Genomic DNA, 21,435 nt, shown 5'->3' on the forward strand with positions numbered 1-21,435 from the left:
AGGTATGTTCTCAGTCTGGAAGGATGTATTTCACTTACATGTGTCATTTAATTTAACCACATCCCTCTGTAATAGATAGTGGTATCCCTATTTGCAGATAGGAGACAGGCTCAGAAAGATTAAGAATGTTACCTAATTCTAGTAAGTAGCCAAACCTAAACTGATCTAATTCCAGGGCAAAGCTCTTTCTGGCACATCAGTGTGGGTCTTTATCTCTTTGAGAATTGTTGAACATTAAAAGCCTTCTTCCAGGTAAATGCATAAAGAAACAACATGAGCAATGATATAACAATACAAGTCTCACTAAATAATTGGTGTGTTTGGCCTTGCTTTTGCTGATAGATCTTTTGCAAAATTGCTTTTCTCTGAGATATTTAAAGTGGACTTTAACTATTTTCTTGGAAGACTTTCCTAAATTATACCTATCAGAAAGCTGCTTTGCTTTAAGGCCGAAGAAAAATGAAAGCTTACTTAACTACACTTAGGTGCCAGGGTCATACTATGAGCTCTACACCTGCCAGGATTCACGCTAAGATAGATAGGGTGGCTCAGCAAACTGTCCATAGTCCTGTGATTTCTTTCTGATATTCTGAAGTAGAAATAATTTCATAACTGTTCACAAAAGAGAGAAACACTGTTTCTTGGTCCTCAATATCATACCGCTGTAGGCTAATTCTTTCTCTCTTCTGTTGCCCCTTAGTATAGAGAGTGTGTTTTGGGAACCCTCCTTCACGATCTTCTCCATTCCAAGAGCATCTTACATAAATCCAGGACTTCTCAAGCAGCCAGTTTTGCCAGATGGTCTTAGGGTTGGTTGTACCCATATATGTATAATCTGAACTTCTCAAGTAAGGTCCTTAGAGAGCATAATGGCTAAGAGAATTGGTGCTGATACCAGACCTGAGTCCAAATACTGCCTATGCCCCTAACTAGCTGTGTAACCTTGGAGAAGTGACTTCAGCCCCTTAAAGGGATTAGATTTCTCACCTGGAAAATGGTATAATAAATGCATCTACCTCATATGGTTAGTGTGTAAATTAATGTAACTTGAGATGGTGCATGTTAAGCATTAGCACAGTGCCTGTCTCTTGTTAGTAATACCTGCTTTTCTTATTAATTATTCTCTTTATATTCCCAGTTCCAGCTGGGTGCCTAACATATAATAGTTGTTCAGCAAATAGTTACTGGATTGAACCAGCTCTGAAATTGAAGCATTGGGTCAACAGCAAAGTAGTCACCCCACCATCATTTCTCCCAGAGAAAGGGAGAATAGATGGAAGCCAGCCATCATACTTTCTTTTCTTATTCTAAACTTCCCATCCAGCCCCAGCAATAAAATAATCTTCCTGGACCCTAACAATTTCAAGAATTTTTCAAATCACACTATTTGAAAATAGCTGGGTTGCCCTAATCTAATATGTCCCAGGACCCCAAGGTCACCAAGCTTCTATTAATGAAGTCTAGTTAAGATAAATGATAACAGTTAGTAAACCAACTGCTTATGAGCTCATTGGGCTTTTTAAAATTTACTATCTGCGCTTCATAGAGACACAGGTATTTTGCTTTTGTAGGACATTCAACAGTCAAAGTAGTCTTTTAAAAAGCACAAATCAGACGCTGTTATTGCACTGCTTCTAACCTCTAAAGGCTATCTATTGTAAAGAGATGAAATTTTCAACTACTTAGCCAGGCTCACAGAGACCATGTGCTCTGGTCACTTACTACATCTTTCCCTGACCTTCATGGGGCTCGAGGCACAGTTGTCCTTTTCAGTCCCTCAGATGCAACAAGCTCTACTTCTTGCTCTCCCAGCTTTAGATTGGCTAATCCATCTACCCAGACCAATTTCCCTCTTATCGTTAAGGCCTCGGTTCAAACGCCACCACTACTATCTTGACCAAAGAGACCTGCCTCCTCAGTGCCTCTCCATCCCTTTGTCCAGTCGTATTTCTGTCACTGTACAACATTTATTTACATGTTTACTCTGTCTTCCTCCACCACTGGACATTTGCTTAAGAGCAGGGACTTTGTAATTTTTTGCTTCCAAGGCTTGCAGCAGACACTGGCACATAGGTGTGTAGGAAATGTGTGTCTAATAAAGAATAAATATGTGGATGAAAAAAAAAACTGAAACACTAACACAAGATTATTCTTCTTTCAAAAGAATAATGAAAAATAATTTCATTCAATAAGAGTCATTCTTAGTTACTGATACATGACTTAGTAGATCCCATTCAATTTAAAATGTCCCCTTTTTTTCTGATACTTTCACAAGTCATTAATTAAATGTTGCTCACTTTTAAGGCCAATCGGTGAGACATTATTTAACTTGTCTCCTCTAAAGTTCCAGCATTAACTCAGGCGGGGGCTTCACCAAGTACTGATCATGTGACCTTGGCCTCTCATTGCCTCAGTTTTCTCATTTGTAACATGGGTATAATAATCGGCTTATTTCATACGCCTATGAGGAGGAAAACTTCATATGTGTGTGTGTGTGTGTGTGTGTGTGTGTCTATATATATGTATTTAAACAGTGTCTTAGAATAGTGTCTGGCACATGATAAGCATTATAGAAGTATTGACTGCTGCTACTAGTACTGTTATTATGAGAACTAACTGTTGAGAATAATCCTTCATATAGGGGTTTATTCCACTGAAGATAAAGGAAACTCATAGAATGTTAGAGATCAGATTAAACACGGAAAGCCAGTAAAATATACCAGGACAGAAGATGATGAGAGTGTGAAAGGATAGAGGAAAAAGAATGGTTTTTGTTTTTCTTTTTCTTTTTTAAAGAAGGAAAGAGCCTAGAAATAGGACAAAAACTATTCATTGGCTATACTGACATGGAGATCGCTGGTGACCTTCATAAGTAAAATTTCAGGACAGTGGGCAGAGAGATTACGGTGAGGGAAGTCAGATGGATGTAAATTATAGAGTAAATGGGACGTGAGGAAATGGAAACAATATATGATGATAACAATTTTGAAAAGTTCAGACATGAATTGGCTAAAGAAGATATGCAGGGATTAGAGGAGGAGGGAGGCTTTCGTGTTACACGTATAGTTTTTAACATTTTAAGTTGGAGTTACTAGTCTAGAATGAGGTTGAATTTTGGCAAGAATCATTCATAAGGAGTAGATGGGTTGTAGAAAATGCAGTGCTGTGAAGTACTTGAGAAGATGAGAGAAAATGAAATGCTATCTCTAGTGCACGTGGCTTTTGAACTTGAACTCCTGTAGTGCAAGGGAATACAAAGATCAATGCAAATGCTAATGAATTAACGGATTTGGCAGTGGACTATTTACTGACTTCTGTGTTCCTAATGAGTTAGGAAGCGCCTCACCAGCTCAGAGTGAAGGAAGTAGAGAGGATGGAGGGAAATTTGAGGAGGGTAGGGAAAGCTTCTAAGAAAATAGTCCTTAAGGAGAATTAGAAAGAACTTACTGTAAGTCAGAGCAATATTTCCAGTCTTGAAAATCCATTTGAAGTTGGTGTTTATTAATTTATTGGAATACCAATTTTCCCTGCCACATGATGTTTCTCCAGCTACCTGGATATAAGTTACACAGAGGCAGAAAAGAATGAGAGATAACAATCGAGGGAAAATACAATTAGTATTTTTTTTTTACCTTTTTCCACTTCCCCGCTCCAACTCTGGGGAGCCTTCATGGACATGGCTGCCCTCGCAGCCTCCAGCAGCACCCTGTTATCAAAGAATTCAAAGAAATGGAACATAGGTTTCCAACTTAATAATTCAGCAAAATCAAAAATTGTATATAATGTTTTCTGTTGGCAAAGATTTTTGCAATATAATTTGGTTCCATCTTTTGACAAGTAATTTGGCAATGTCTAGCAAGATAAAAATGTTAATAGCTTTTTACACATTAATTCTAATTCTGGAAGCTTATGCCGATAAATAATTTATAATCCAGAAAATTATTATATAAAGATGCTCATTGTCATGTCATTTGTAATAACAAAACATTGGAAACACCTTTAATTGTTAAGAATAGGAAAACAGTTTAGGAAATTATATCCACTTAGTAGAAAGTGACACAGTTACTATATTATAATTACAAGATGATGGAGCAAAATAAAATAATGCTTAATAAAGAAAGAATGAAGAAAGCTGACCTAAAATTGTGTCTTCCTTATGACAGTAATTATGTAAACATATCAATATTTATTAAAACTTAAAACCAAGATAAAGTTTTAAAAGCTCTGTACCAGTAATGGGGATTTTATGTTCATTTCAAAATATTTTTTGACACAACTCTTAGAATTTTGTTTTGTCTACTCCTTTTCTTAAGAATTTCTGATTATTACCTCACTTTTCATTTCATAGTTTCAAATAAAGCCAGCAATTTTATCATCAGAGAAGATTAGACTTATTTGACAGTTCATAATTCCAAGTTTTTTGGTATAAAAAGACCATATACAGTTGTAGGTGCTTTCAAAATAAAATTCCGAGAATTTTTTTTTTTTGCTTAGTCTTTCCTAGTAGGAGATGAAGCAAACTACCTAAAATTGCTAGCCATTCTTTTTTCATTTTTCTCATTTTATTGATTTATCTTGCCCTTCACAGAAATGATAAGAAATGAGTCTGCAGTTGCATCTGCCAATTTCTTAAATCCTCTATTATCCACATTATGAAATCATACTAGTATGAATGCTTCCAGTATTTTCAGAACTCTTTAGTTAGTATACTTTAGCATTCTGTATGAAGTATCTTATGTAAGTGTAAAATTTAGACTCAACTTCTGGAAGCTTTTGATTTCTTAGTTCAAAAGTGAGAGATCCTTAGTTCAGCCATATGATTAACAATTACTTGTATAGTAAGAAGCTCCTAAATTAGTGTTTTATGGGTACCTGGCAGTTTTCTTGCCATTTCTCAGAAGTTCTCTATTAAACACATTCTCTCTCTTTCTCTCTCTCTATCTCTCTGTCTCTCTCTGTCTCTCTCTCTCTCTGTCTCTCTCTCTCTCTCTCTGTCTCTCTCTCTCTCTCTCACACACACACACACACACACACACATTGTGATTAAAAGCACAGATTGTGGCATTATGAAATCTAAGGTTCAATTTCCAGTTGTGTAGTTTCTGTGCCACTTGACTTTAGGCAAGTAACCTAATGTCTCTGAACCTTGTTATTTTCATCTGTAAAATAGAAATTACAATTATATCAGACAATCCTCAAAACATCCGTAATGATTTTAGAGTTTCAGAGTCAGGTAAAAGCAGGCACTCAGTAAATGGCTAGTGCTTTTATTACTTTATTATTATTTAGGTCTTGGTTTTCCTTGAGTGTGTGAGTCCCCATAATGAAATGTAATTTCCAGTAGATTGAGTAACACCTGTTTTCACCAAAAATTTTAACTGAGTTCATTACTTTCTGTGCAACCCAGATTAGTTTTCTGCCTCCTTTTCTGTGCCGTATGTAGGTGTTCAGTAGATTTATTTAATAAATGTATGAATGCATGAACGCGTAGATGAATTTTTAAATGCTTCTTTTTGAGAAGGTAGAACAAATGTGACACAGTAGAACAGATAAGAAAATAATCCATGGAAAAAATGGCAAAGTCATGTATGTGCCCAGGGCCAGCCTAAGAAGAATTACTTTTTTTTTTTTTTTTTTAGGAAAAATGTGTTGAATAGCTTATTTTAATTATTTTTAAAAGTTAAGTACAGGGACTTCCCTGGCGGTCCAGTGGTTAAGACTTCGCCTTCCAATGCAGGGGGGTGTGGGTTCAATCCCTAGTCGGGGAGCTATGGTCCCACATGCCTCGCAGCCAAAAAACCAGAACATAAAACAGAAGCAGTATTGTAACAAATTCAATGAAGACTTTAAAAAATGGTCCACATCAAAAAAAAAAGTTAAGTACAAAAATTTGCTGATGATTTACATATTTAGGACCAATAAAATAATGTGAGATTAGCTGTACTAAAACAGAATGTTGAGCTACATTCACATTAAGTGACATTATATAGTCTGAGTTTATGGAAAACTTCTGAGATGGTGAGTGACCTTTGAGCAGAAAAAGACAGAAGGAGAAATGGCCTTTTCTACATTCTATTGTGCCTCTAAGTAAAATGCTTGGTAATCTAGCTACAAAACTCTATGTCATTGGCCTTAGGCACGTACTGTGATCTACCTTGTGAAGATCAGATTTTGCCATGGAGAGGATTTGTAAAAGTATCACACATTCCAGTACCGTTGGCAACCACAGCTACCAAAAACTCCAATTTAAATTGATGAGCCTAATATCAGATGATAGTGTCATTTCCTTGTGGGTGTTCTGGGAAAAGGTGGGTAGGAAATGTATAAAAGTGAATACTTTATTGACTGAAATAACACTTCATCATTTTGAAAACATAAAATACATTAAAGTTGTTATAGCATCATACATGAATATTTCACTGTATTTTAGACCTTGCCTACAAGCAATGTTTTCTGCCCTTTGAAAGAGAACCATGCTTGTGGTATGCATTAATCATAGAAAAGATTAAACACTGAAAAGAAATTCAGCCTTTAAAGACAATTTGCTTTGATTGATTCAGTGGGTTCTCCTAAAAAGTTAATACCAAGAATTATTGCTTGTTAAACTGGAGTTACAAATTCTTTCAGAGTTACTTAGTAGTTTCTTTAATATCAGTATCAAGGAAGGCAAAGCAAATTTACATATTTATTAAGAAATACAGGCACATAATCATAAAACAAGAAAACACAACGTTTTTATAGACTTTATTTTTTAGAAGTGTTTTAATTTTACAGAAAAATTGAGAAGATAGTATAAAGTGTTTCCATATACACTATACCCATTTCCCTCTGTGACGATCAACTTATATTAGTATGTTACATTGTTACAATCAGTGAACAAATATTGATACATTATTGTTTACTATAGTCCATACATTAGTCCAGTTCCTTAGTTTTTACCTAATGTCCTTTTTCTATTCCAGGATTTCATCCAAAACATCACATTACATTTAGTTGCCATGTTTCCTTAGGCTCCTCTTGGGTTTGATAGCTTCTCAGATTTTCCTTGCATGACCTTGGCAATTTTGAGTAGTTAGGTTTGTGTAGGATGCCCGCTACTAGAATTTGTTTGATGCATGTTTCATGATAATATTGGGATTATGTGTTTTGGGGAGGAAGACCACAAGAGTAGAAGGGTTATTTTGCCAGATCACATCAAGTGTACAAAGTATCAATATGCATTATGAATGCTGAGGTCGACCTTGATCACCAGGCTGAGGTAGTGTTTTTCAGGTTTCTCCATTGTAAAATTACTGTTTTCCCTTCTCCATATTGTACTTTTTGGAAGGAAGTCAATATGCTCAGCCCACAACTAAGGAATAGAGAGTTATGCTTAAGATGGAGTACTACATAAACTATTTGGAATTCTTTTGCACTGGAGATTTATCTATTCTCCCGCATTTATTTATGTATCCAATTATTTATTTATATCAGAAGAACTCACGGATTTTTATTTTATACTTTGGGTCATAATCTAATTCTACGTTAGTTACTTTGTTCCTCAAATTGCTCTAGTCCTGACCCTTGTGAACTCTTTTCAGTTCAGTGGCTCGTGTGCCACTCTGAGGTATCCCCATCCTATATATTTTTTTGGAACTTCCTTACTTTCTGACACTATAAGATGGCCTTGTATATAAATCTTGTATATTTACTGCCCCAGTCCTAGAATCAGCTATTTCTTCAAGGATAACTAGGTCTTTTTAGTGGAGAACAGCATTAGACAGCAGGATCTGGGTGTGGGGTGTGCTAATTGCTGCCCGGATGTCATTGCTTCTAGATCTTCTCAGCTGACAGAGCAAAGAGATAACATGTGTGTACATTCCCCACGTATATGGACATATCTATAAGTATCTCTCTACATAACCATGTGTGTTAAGGTAATATGAAGCAATATTAAGCTAAGCATGAATGTATATTGATGTTTCCAACTTTAATCTGTTACCACATAGATCATCTTAGCCTCATCTCTTGCTTATCTTTAAATTTCAACTGCGGCAAAACACTTGACTTTTAGAAGTATGAAAATCAAATTGTAGCTACTTTGGGAAGCCACATCATCTAGCAGAAGAATTCTTAAAGGGCAAGGTGTATATCATCAAATTTTAATTTACAGTCAGCAGTACTTTGTAACATCCATAGGCCTCCAGACCTCTGCTTCCAAGAAGATGAAGTAGCCCATTTCTCCCAGGTTCTTCCACTTAAAACTAAAACCCTGAACATAACAACAGACAAACATAGGAAGACACTGAAAGGTGGAAATGAGAAGGCAGACTTAACTAGGGACTTTGGGACTTGAGGAATAACATGGTGATGAGTCCCCTGTGTTTCCTGTTGCTTCCCATACATCCTGGAGAGGGTATTACAGGAACCCCCAATCAATAACCACCAACAGAACAACAGACAAAAAAGCTTCAAAAAAGAAAACACAAAACCCCCGTTCCCCCTAGCCAAGGTATGAGGAAAGGGGTTGTCAAAGACAGAAAACCATTTGGGCAATAATATACACACTACTCGAGCCAAGTGCCAGTGGAATATTGCACCCATCCCCTATGTCCTGTGGTTTCAGTTGGGCCAAGCTACGATTTGATCTTCCACACCACCCCACTCCTGCCCTCCAGAAGAGGCAGCGCTCTGATTCGCCACCAGGGCTGTTTCAGTGTGGTGCAGTGGTGAGCTGAGCCTCCACCCCTTTGCATTAGCAAAGAGACTTTCAAAGGTGGTGCCTGACAGGCTAGTTAACACTGGGCTGCCCTCACACAGTCGTGGGGTCCAGTGGTGGGACCTAGCCTCCGTCTCTCCCTGACATCGATAAGATTAGGATGTTACAGGTTGGAGGGAGTAGGCACCCCACTAACCCCCAACACATGGTGTCAGTGAGACCCAATGGGGTGCTGAATCCCCATAACCGTCCTGAGGCAGTAAGACAGAATGAGATGGCACAAGCAGGGCTAGTTGGCAGTTCTCTTCCTCTTACCCTGGTGTCAGTGGGGCCAGCAGGTAGCTGACCCTCTACCCACACCCGGCATCAACAAGAAGGAATGAAGTGGGAGGAAGGACAGCAAACACTTCACCTCTCCCCTCCCCTGGTGTCAAGAAATCTACTGGGGAGATGAACTTCCACTCCTACTAAAAGGCAACACAATGATATTAATGTTCCCACCTTTGGGGGGAAGGTGTCAGAAGGGCCAATAGGGTAGCTGAACTTCTACTTGATCTGTCTGCAGTGAGAGAATGTAAGTGCCCACTTTTGCTGGGGTATTGACAGTAGGGCCCAATGGAAATCTGTACGTAGCCCCCCACTCCTCATACTACACCTCCAATAGGATGACTTCCTTCTAAAAAGTAATAATAAAATTAAATGGGATACAGAGTCATATAATAACTCACAATGTTTAGAATCCAATTGAAAAATACTCATGGCACCAAGAACCAGGAAATCACAGAATAAATGAGAAAAGACAATAAACCTACACCAGCACTGAGATAAAACATCTATTGAAATTATCAGACAGGGGTTTTAAATAAGCTGTCACATAAATGCTTCAATTAGCAATTATGTGTTCCTTGACGGAAATGGGAAAAATAGAAAATGTGAACAAAGAACTAGAAGTTATAAGAATAAAAACAAATGAGAACAGTAGAACTGAAAAATACAACAATCCAAAAACTTTGCTCAAGAGTAGAGTGGAGATTACAAAGCACAGAATCATGAACTTAGAAGAGATCAATACAATGTACCACATGTACAGAGAAAAATAGGCTGAGGGGTAGAGATGGGAGAAGGAACAGGATCTCAAGAACCTGTAAACAGTAACAAAAGCACTAACATTCATATCATCAAGGTTCCAGAATGAAAACAGAGAGCACGTAGGACTGACAAAGTATTCAGAGAAATAATGACTAAAACGTTCCCAATGTTTTAGAAGACATAAGCACACATTCAAGAATCTGAGCAAATCCAAAGAGGAAAAACACAAAGGTATCCTTGTCAAGACGCGTCATAATTAAACTTCTGAAAAGTAGAGACAAAACAAATCTCGAAAGTGGACAGGCAGAAACGATGCATCACTTATTGAGAAACCAATTCCAATGACAGCATATTTCTTGTCTAAAATTATGGAGTCAGAAGCATTGACATAACATTTTTCAAGTAGTAAAAGAAAAGAACTCTCAGCCACAAATTCACACTTTTTATATCCACTTTCTTGTTTGACTTATATTAATGGACTACCAACTCATCTTTCTATATCCGGGCCTGCCATCACACTTCTCCAAAAATCTAGTCACAGTATTTCCAGAGTGATCTTTCTGAAAAAGAAACAAATTTTTCTTATAAAAATACCTGATTGTGTTATGAAACTTTTCTCTCTTCTAAGTTACCAGGTAAAATCCTTCAATGGATTCCCATCTTTCTTGGAGTAAAATCTCACATCCAAACTCTCTTTGTCCTTTTGGGCTGCTGTAAGATTATACTGCAGGTTGGGTGGCTCATAAACACCAGGAATTTTTTTTCTCACGGCTCCGGAGGCTGCGAGTTCAAGAATAGGGTGCCAGTATGGTCAGATGAGGGCCCTCTTCTGAATCACAGACTTCTCATTGTATCCTCACATGGCAGAAGAGCTTAGGGAGCTCTGTGGGGTCTCTTTTATAAGAGCACTAATACCATAATCATTTCCCAAAGGCCCCACCTACTAATACTATCAGCTACGGAAATTAAGATTTCAACGTATGAATTTGGAGGGGAACACAAAGACTAGACCATAGCACTTACTATACATACATGGACCATGCATGATCTGGCTTCTACCACCCTCTCCATTGTCTTCTTTTCCTACACGCCAGTGAGCATTTCTCTTTTTTTTTTTTTTCTTTTTTTTTTGCGGTACGCGGGCCTCTCACTGTTGTGGCCTCTCCCGTTGCGGAGCACAGGCTCCGGACGCGCAGGCTCAGTGTCCATGGCTCACGGGGCCTAGCCGCTCCGCGGCATGTGGGATCTTCCCGGACCGGGACACGAACCCGTGTCCCCTGCATCGGCAGGCGGCCTCTCAACCACTGCGCCACCAGGGAAGCCCCAGTGAGCATTTCTTATACTGATTATGAATGGAACTCCTTTCTGGACTGATCCTTAACCATTCATTTTCTGGCAACTGTGAATTTATCTTCTCTTTTCCTCAAAACTTCACCCTTCCTTCATGTTACATATCCATTTCAATTGCCTTCTACAGGAAGCCCTACTGATATCGCCCATATACTACTGTCCACAGCATGAATTAAGGTCTTACTGTGTCTTCCTGTAGCACTCTGTAATATCTTTTACGGTAACTATGGATTTTCTTATTTGAGTGTCACAATACATTGAATTCTAGGTGGCACTATAATGATTTTAGTAACAGTAACACTGGTGCCTCGTTTAACCCATGACATACTTTAGGTGTTCAATAAATGTGTGTTGAATGAGTGAATGAATGAATGGTCAATTTGAAATCTTAATCATGTTACTTTTCAAAAATCTGTTACAAGATACCACAGTTTTCCAGAAGATTAGGGAGTTTTAGGACCTTAAACTTGATTTAACAGAGGGAATTTTTACTCATACATCATGCTTAAATACCTCAAAGTAAAACCATAAACCCAGGAATTTAAGGTTATCCATTTGGACTTTCAAGCCAATAATTAATATCTCCTGCCCCGACTGTATTAGATGGTTTCGATGCTCCACTCATATCTCCCCAGCACTCATCATTCCAGTATATGCTGATAGAATCATGCTGCCGCCTGCAATTATCCACCTTAGGGCAGGCCAGAAGTGTACAGGAGTTAATGTATCTGGGTGTAGCTTTCAACCAAGGACAGAGGGGACTGGAAGATAAGTACTTCAAGTTTCTCACCGATTCTTGGGATAACTCTGAGACATGTTCTGTAGAGTTTCACAGAACTCGCCTGAAGTACTGGCAGCAGTTCCCTGCAGGAGTCATTTATTCGGTAATACACCTCTGTTGGCTTCCTTCCATGCCTCCATTCTCAATTCCCACTCCACTTCTGAGTTTTCTGGAAGCACCTCCCAGATGAGCAGTTTGCACTCAAATTATCGCCTCAAGTTCTGCTTCTAGGGGAACTCAGTTGATAGCCTCCTAACAACCCAGTGCTCCTTACAGAGCCGTCACTGGTACAAGTACCAAGGCACGGCACATTACGTATCACTCCTCCTAAATCCTAATATTTTTAAACAGATAGGAAAGAGCGTGACCTTGAAGAGAAAAAGAGTTCATATGAGGATGGCCAATGGATAAAGGGAAGGAGAGACAGTGCCATTTGTTTTCCATTAATGATAGTGTGAAATGTATGGGCAGATGGTCTAACAGGTGTGACTGTAATTTGAGGAGCCTGCTCCCTTGGTTACAGAAGACTGCTATTGTTATTATTTTGGAACCACAACCTCATGACTTTATAGTTTCACTTGATGTAACCTTCTCCTTTACCTTTAAATCTTCGTACATCACTGAATTGCAGCCAATAGGTTTATTTTCTCCCTATGGCTCCATCACAGAAAAAGACACACACGTGCACACAGACGCGCACACACACACACACACACACAGAGTTTTGTGTATGCCAGTGCTAGAAAAGACAAGCTCATGGTGCATGTATGCAATGGATATTGTACATTACAGGTCTCTGTGAAATAGTCTTCTGCAGGTTCCTATGTTTATTTTATGAATAATTAACTTTAGTACAGTTAATTTCCTGAAGATCTTGTTGAAGACTGAAGAAAGGAAGTAAATTGTAAAGAAAACGACTTCGAAACTTGCCCCTTTTGCCCTCTCTTTGTGTCTTAATGAACAAAGGATAACTGGGCCTTTTTTGAAGCCTTTGCTTGAGTTGAAGACACAAAATGCAACCTGTACTCTTATCATAATATGTTCAGTTTATGAGTACCCAAACTTATAAACCGTGAATTTCCCTAAAGTTATTATACCATTTAGAAGATGTTTGCTTGGATGTTTACTTAAAACCAAACAATTGAGGTCTATGTGTCCAAATAATTTCCTTCTCTCTTGCTGTCTCCATTTCAGTTTCCTGAGTTTCTGGGAAGGCCTGGTTTCCCCAAAGGAAGGATTTCTGGTAGAAGTCTGAAAGTCTGACCCAAGAAAAAAAAATCCAGTACAGCCAATGAATTGAGGACAAGAAGGTTTCCGATCAGGTAGGAACATTTAATCTCATACATTACGATCGCCTTAAGTAAGGTGTGCTGATAGCTGGATATGATTTAACTGCTTGGAAAAAGATGCATATATATTATATGACCTACCCCACAAGGAAGCTGTTCTCAATTCTCTTAGAGGTTGTGGTGTTTATCAGAGAGCGCCTTGGGGGACTATGAATACAATAACAGTATGATGCTTTTTTTTATTATTAGCTCATTGTTGCCAAGTACACTTGGTGACCTTGGTGCCTGTGGTTTAATCCAGGGGGTTAGACATGTGGAACAGCACATTAACCCTCTTTAGTATTTTCTCCCAAGACAAATCATTTTTATAGGTTGTCTCCATGGTCTTCTAGTTGCTTATCAAAATTAAGCATCAAGTCTTCTAAGTGTGCAATAGCCCCAGTCAGTGTGAGGAAATCAGCTTGGTTCTTATTGGGGCACAGCTTCTTGGCCTTGGCACAAAGTGAGTTCACATAGGGAGTTAGAAGGAGGAGAACGGGACATGAGAAAGGGGAGTCCTGTGTTCTCATTTACCTATGCATGTTGAAACTCCACTAACAGCTTTATTTTCATTAGCAATTTGTGATAAAAACTTAGGGTAAAGGGAATAATGAAGCTGTCCCATTATATGGCAGGACAAAAGATAGTAGTGACATCAAAATCAGGGCCTATCCATCTCGTTTGCAGTTATATACTGAGTGTTTAGCATAGCATTTGACCCCTCATCAGTATTCAATAAGAAGATGCGTGTTGAATGACTTAGGGATGAATTGATGAATGAAAAAAGTTAATATGGTAGAAAATGTGTTTTATCCTTGTATTTTCGTGTGTTGACTTCTGTATTTCAAGACCCAGCACTGTAACTGACACATAGAATATAAGCAATAAAATGTGTTGAAAGAATGAATGAGTCCCCACTATTCTAAGAATAATTTTAAGACCAACACAGACCCCGTATCTGCCAGAGGTATCCAGAGGTGAAAGCCTGGATCTCAGCTAGTGGTAGAGCTGACAGGATTTATCTAGTTTTAATAATTTACAGCTCATCCCATTACATTTAGGCATAGTACCTACATGAGCCATACAATTAAATGTTGACTGAAAAACAATGCACAACCTAGAAGTTGAGAATTATGTTTTATGTGGAAGACATACTGAGGACTGAAATCAGGAGACAGCCTCTCAGATAGCTCTGAGGGACTGTTCTGAAGAGCTAAGGGAGGGCACAGGGTATTTAGAGGTTCTTGCAAAAAAAAAAAAAAGACAGGTAGTTGGAACATCCAAAGATTACTGTTAATTAAAGAAACTAGACATCTTAAGTTAATAAATGTAGCACTTTTCTATATATGGTGAGATGCAAGAATCTGGTCTCCTGGAAATCATTCCCTTGATTTGCACTTTAATTATCTAGGGCCAGTATCCTGTTTTCTCCATCCTGAATCCCCTCAGGGTGCGGCTTTGGGTGTGGCTTCAGTGGCTGATGGCTTGATGGCTATAACATCCTGTGTTACTGATAAGGCTGGCTACATTCTTTGTCTACATAAATGACTTGAATATGGATAGTAAATCTGTGGATTTGCAAAACGTAATTCTTGGAGCATTTTTATAAGGACAAAGTTAAGGGCGATTTCAGAATCACTAGTGGCTAAAACTGCTATTTATACTTTTCCACTGGTAGGTAGTAATCTGCTGTTGCTGTCTTCAGTATTCCCAAGGGATGACAAAAGCCATTTAATTCAAGAAAGAAAGGTAAAATTTAGCACAATGCAGCTTCCACAAAACCAAACACACAAACACACACCCAACTCTCTCAGATATGAAGTAGTAATCTAAAATAGAATCCTGGAACTAATTGCAAAACAAGAGCAAATGTACTCATATTGGATAGTTTTATTCTTTTATTAATGTTTGATACATATATGTATTTATTATTAAAATTCAAAGTTGCTATATGGAGAAATAGTTTTGTACCAATAGCGTCTTTGTATGTGTTTATCAATAATGTATGAGATTGCCTCCTATGCTCCTTTTCTTTTATTGGGGGGGGAGGGGGTGTGTCACGCTACGTCAAGGTCGGGAGTCAAACCCGCCACGACTGTCCATGAGGGGTTTTCCCGGGTCCCCACTTCAGGCCGGTGAGGGTGGCCAGGGGCAGCCGAAGACGTGCGTACGTGCGTACGTGCGTGCGTGCGTGCGTGCGAGCCTGCGAGTCCACGGGGCGGATCGCGCGTGCCGGGAGTGTTTCAGCCCGGCCCCCGGCTCATTGTGGTCGCCTCACGCCGGCCCGAGTTCGCAGCAGCGCTGGAGGCCCCGGGCCTGTGACCACAAAGAGGGAGCCGGGGGTCGGACGGGAGCGCTGCGGCGGCAGCTGAGGCCCAGACCAGGCCCCCCTCAGCCTCCCGCCTGCCCGTCTGCCCCGCCCCCGCCGGCGGCGCCGCGCCCCTCCCCCAACCGCCAGACTAGCGCGGTGCGGGGCCCGCGCGCGAAGACATGGGGGAGAAGCTGGAGCTGAGGCTGGAGTCGCTCTTGGGGACCGAGCCCGCCGTCTACCCGTGGCCGCTGCCGGTCTACGTAAGTGCCGTCCGTCCCCTCCTCCCGGACCCCCGCTCCTGTTCCCCCACGGCGCGCGCTGAGCCCACCGAGAAACGGAGCGACTCGAGTCGCCAGACCCTCTTTGGAGCCCCCCTTCCCCCCCCCCCCGCCGTGGTTCTCCGCGGCAGTTTCCAGCCCCCGCGCGCAGGGTGGGCAGAGGGGAGCCGGCGCCGGCCGGGGGTCACAGACTCGGCCGCGGGGATCCCGCGCTTCCGAGGGGCGCCCGAGCCGGTCTGCGGTTGGCTCTGCAGGGCTGGGGACCCCGGTCCCCCCGGTCCTGGAATGTCGGCGGGCTTGCCCTTCTGTACTTTAGGATCTGACATGTAGGGTTTCTTTTTCCTGGTAGTTTATTCTTAGCGCTGTCAACGTGCTTAGTGTTTTTAATTTTTTTTTATTTTTCAGGGCACCCTTTCCTCCCTCTCTCCAGTTTTTTTGTGTTTCTGTTTTGTTTTGTTTTAGTCAGGCATTTTGTCCCTCTGATCTTGAGTGGGTGGGCTGGCAGGACACTTGGAGAGGAGGCGTTCTGTCCCCTGATCTTGAGTGGCCTTTGGAAAATGACAGGCCAGACGGAAATTTACACAGGCGTCCGGTGATTCCAGAAATGCAGGGTGTCCGGCTAGGCGGGCGCCCGGCCTGTCGTCCCCCGTGGCGGCGTGGTGCGCGTGTTCCTTGTCTCAGGGTTTACGCTTGGGCCCCGCAGCCCAGCTTCCAAAGGGAAAGCGCAGCGGGCGCCTTGGGCCGGCGCCTTTGGGGCGCCCTTTCGTGCGCTCGGCTTGCGGGGGACCGGCCTCCAGGCGACCCGGCGGGGAAGCCCGCGCGACCCGGCCCTCGCGCGGGCTCCGTGTGTGTCAGTTTGTGGAAAGTGTGTCGCGCGCGGCCGGGGTCGGGGTCGGGACGCTGGGACCACCTGGGAGCCGATGTAGAGGGATATGATTTCCATTTTCAAGGCGCATTCATCCTGTGCAGGGAGACAGCCTAACATAAAATTTGCCTAACAAAAACTATATTAACAGGTGGAAAGACTATCTCCCAGTTGAACAGCGGATGCCTGGGACTCGTTTCATTGCTTTCAAAGTTCCTTTAAAAAAGGTGAGCAAAAGTTAATACCATATTCTTCCAGAAATCTGAATTCACCATATAGAGCCCTGGCTCTCAACCCCGTCGTACTCCATTTTCCCTTTTTATAGCAAATAGTTTTTAATACCTCTTTTACTATCCAGAAATGGGATTCATAGACAAATACAACCAACTTTTGTACTTAATTAAAAAACAAAAAAAAACAATGCAATGCCCTAACTATAAATAAAGAATAAAGTAATTTATAAGAAAGTAATATGTATCTCAGTATGTAAATGTTTGGGGATGACTATACTAGAAATAAAGAAATAGTCGGTTACTTGTACCATGAATGCAATAAACTGTGGACTTTGATTGATAACGATGTGTCAGTGTTGGTTCATGAATTCTAACAAATGAAGCACACTGGTATGGCATGTTGATAATGGGGAAGGCTGTGTGGGATGAAGGAGAGAGGGTGTAAGTGGGAACTGTGTACAGTTTGCTCAGTTTTGCTGTGAATCTCAAACTGCTCTAAAACTAGTCTACTAATGAAGAAAAAAAGTGTGTGTTGCTGACACTTGAATAACCAAAGAGATCAATGGAACAGGGTACATGTATAAGCCAAATACATGAAAGAATATTTAGCAGTGAAAGCCATCCTTCCTATATGTAGATATTCAAGAAGTATTTATTTCTGTGTCTATTTTCAGGCACTCCGCTTGGAGCTGGCAATACAGTGGTAGGCAAAATTGATGTGGTCCCTGCCTTCTGGGAGTTTAGAGTCAGGTTAGGAGACCAACATGAAATAAACAAACATAGAAATAACTATATAGAAGTGAGCTTATTTTCTTCGGTCTAATCTCTCTGGAAGAAAGGATTGTAATATCGCTTGTAAGCTGCAGAGGAGGAAACTTTACTTTGAATCTCATATGTTAGCATCCCAGGGTTTGAATAAATGGATAATATAGTAAAGGATTTTAAACATCTGTTCTTCCTTATTTTATTCTTTCTGACAGAGTTTTGAAAAGAATCTTGCTCCAGAAGAACGTTTCTCCCCCTTGGATCTCTTAACAAAATCCAAGGACAGAATGAAGAACTTGGGCTGATTGTTGACTTAGCAAATACTCGCCGCTCTTACAAGCCAGAGGTAAATGGAAGGCGTAATTGAAAATGACCTTCTTTCTGATACTGTAATAATTCATAGTGGTTCAGTAGTTATCATCTTATGCTAAGGTGAGTCCTGGCCTTCTCTCGTGGGTTCAAAAAGGGAAGCTAGTGGTTTCCTTAAATACACATTTGTAATTGCTGTTTCAAAATGAGATGAAAGATATGAATTGAACTATAGTATTTGGCAGTAGGCTCTAGATATGCTTAAGAAATTCTATAAGCTTCCATGTTCTACATTTTGAAAATGAAGTAAACTTTTAGTAGTTACAGTAGTATCCTAAAAAGAAAGAAAGGTATGTCCATTATGTCTTTAGCACTTATGTTAAGCAGTTGCCTGAGCATGTTTAAGCATCAGTGTAAAAGACAATTGTTCTCTAAGTTTTATGCTTCCTTTTCCTGATGCCTTCTGATATAGTACAGAAACCCACCTATTCTCTTGGCCCATGTAGGACATTCCAGTGCAAAAGAATTATCCTCCTTCTGACCTGTTCCATGGCCTTGGGGGACAGTAACACCTAATGTCTTTTAATATTTGTAGAGCAGTTTGCCATTTAGAAAGTTCTTTCATATCCATTGACTTAGTTAATCTTCACAGCAATCCTTTGCTCTTGAAGTGGAAGTAGTACTGATATCTCCTACTGAGTGCTTACCCTGCACTAAGCTCAGAGGATAGACAACTACAATTACTAATTTTACAGACGATGAAACTGACTCTCGGAAAAGGAAGAATTGAAATTTCAGCTCTGTTATTGCTTTTTTTTTTATTGTGGTAAAATATAGAGAAATCATATTTCTTTTAACCGTTTATAAATATGCAGTTCAGTGGCATTAAGTACAGTCACAGTGTTGTGTAACCATCACCGCTGTCTAGAACCAAAACTTTTTCATCATCCTCAACAAAAACTCTGTAACCATCAAACAGTAACAACCCCATTTTCCCTCCCACCAACCCTTGGTAACCTCTATTCTATTTTCTGTCTCTGTGAATTGGCCTATTCTAGGTACCTCGTGTAAGTGGAATCTGCAGTATTTGTCCTTCTGTGTCTGGCTTATTGCACTAAACGTCGTGTTTTCAAGGTTCATCCATGTTATAGCACGTAACGAAATGCCATTTCTTTTTTGGCTTAGAAAATCCCATTGTGTGTATATAGACCATAGTTTGTTATTCAACGGCTGATTGACACTTGGTTGTTTTCCACCTTGTAGGTATTGTGAATCATGCTGCTATGATCATTGGTGTACAGATATTTGTTCAAATCCCTGCTTTCAGTTCTGTTAGATGTGCAGCGTAGGTAGTAGCAGAGTTGTTGGATCATAGCCTACTGCCAAATACTAAGCTGTACGCTTAACCTGTGAGAAAGTGCCAAACTGTTTTCTACAGTGTCGTCTTGTTTTTAAACAATTATCACAAATTTTAAGCATATACAAAAGTATAAAACTACTGTGAGTGTTCCTTGTATACCCAGGAACTCATCCAGCTTTCTTATTTACCAACTGATGGCTGTCATGTTTTATCTATACCCCCACCTGTTTCACCCCATTCCGTATTATCTTGAAGCAGCTCCGAGACAACATGTAAATTACACCTGTACGTTTTTGGTACGTGCATTTAAAATATAGGACTTTTATTCCTTAATATCATTTTTTAATATTAAATACCCAGGGAGTGCTCAAATTTGCAGTTGTCTCCTAAACGTCATAAAAAATTGTCTATAAGAATTTTGAATTAGATCCAAATAAGGTCCACACTTTGCCGTGGATTGTTAGGTCTCTGAAGTCTTGTTTAATCTATAGGTTCTCCCTCCATGTCTCTCTCACTTTTTTTTTCCTCCTTGAATTTTGTTTTTAAAGAAACCAGGTAATTTGTCCCATCTAGATGCCGATGATTACATTCCATGTGTTGGTAACATATTCTGCAGTCCTTTTATTTCCTGTAAATCGGTAGTTGATCTGAATGAAGCTTGCATGTTTTGTTTTGGCAAGACAGTTTCATGGGTGATGATGTGTTCTTCCATGGAGACGTATATAGTTGTGTCTTTCTGTGGTATTAGCAGTCACTGATGATTCATACCTACATCCATTAATTCAGTTGAGGCTTCAAAGAATGGTGAATTCTGTTGTTCTTTTTTTCACTTATTAGCTGGGTATATTTGTACGAGGAGAAGATTCCCCTCATCAGCTGTTTGGTTGCTCAGTTGTAGAGGCATGATTCTCTTCTTTTATTTAACGGTTTTCAAAATAATGAGTTGATCCACAAGTATCCTCCAGTGTTGACCAGTTTTGTAAAATTTTATTTATTCCTATCACTGTGGACTCCGTTACAGTTATTATTCTAACTGAGGCCCTATCTTTGGCCAGTTGGAGCTTCTCGGTGACTCCTGAGTCCTTTTGACATGACATCAGTTGTTTCTAGACTTTTTCAGTGGTCAGAGCTAGGAAATATGTACGTTTGTTTTTAATATTTTTAAAATATGTCATAGGTTCCTACTGCTACTTTCCATTTAAATTCAGAACTAGAGAATTTTCACTTATCCTTTTCTGTCTTCTATTGATAGTCTACTTTCTCCCACCTCAAGAATACCAGTTCTCAACAATGCCTGAAATTGCCTCTGTTTCCTAATTCGAATCCAAGTTCTTCTGACTCTATTCTACTACTCTCCTTAAATCACAGCCACTTTATGGCCCTTGAAATGTAAGATAGAACATAAATGTAGGCAGAACTGTTTATATCATTTTGAGTTACATGTGCATTCATTCACATAGATTTGCTTTTCCTTTTGCATGCCTGGTAACTGTCCGTTCTGCAGTTTGAATGAAAATCAAGTGATAATTACTGGTTAGAGCAGCTTTGGAAAAAATGGCTCTCATCAGAATGACTGACATACAAAGTTTAATGTACTCTCCTGGTTTATATTCTGCCTTCTCTAATTAATTTTTTATTCTTTCCCTACAAAGGAAATAATACATATTTTCATGGTTTTGCCTTATAGGACTTACCAGAAACTCTTCCTTATTTAAAAATGTGTACAATTGGGCATCAGGTGTCAGATGACGACACTAGTTTTAAATTCCAGTGTGCTGTTAATGGGTTTCTGAAAGAACATAAAGATAACGGTGAGTTGCTTTTGTGTTTGTTTTTGTTTTTCCTTTACCTGAACTTTGGTATGCATTTTGAGTGGGGTTGGGGATTTTTAACATTTTTAATAGTTCTGACATTCGTGTCAAGTTGTGTTTGGTAACATTAAGGTGGAAATGTCAGATGGTGCTACTAGAGTACGGTGTTTTTCCTGTTTATGGTCACAAACAATTTAGTTTAGTTTGGAAAGTGATCTTTGTGAGAAATATGAACTGAGCTAGCTTACTTATCTCTT

The sequence above is a fragment of the Delphinapterus leucas genome, unplaced genomic scaffold (genome assembly GCF_059928025.1).
Source record: "Delphinapterus leucas isolate spDelLeu-1000000601 "Yukka" unplaced genomic scaffold, BTC_Dleu_Yukka2 spDelLeu_asBTCV2_sq62, whole genome shotgun sequence".
NCBI lineage: Eukaryota > Metazoa > Chordata > Mammalia > Artiodactyla > Monodontidae > Delphinapterus > Delphinapterus leucas.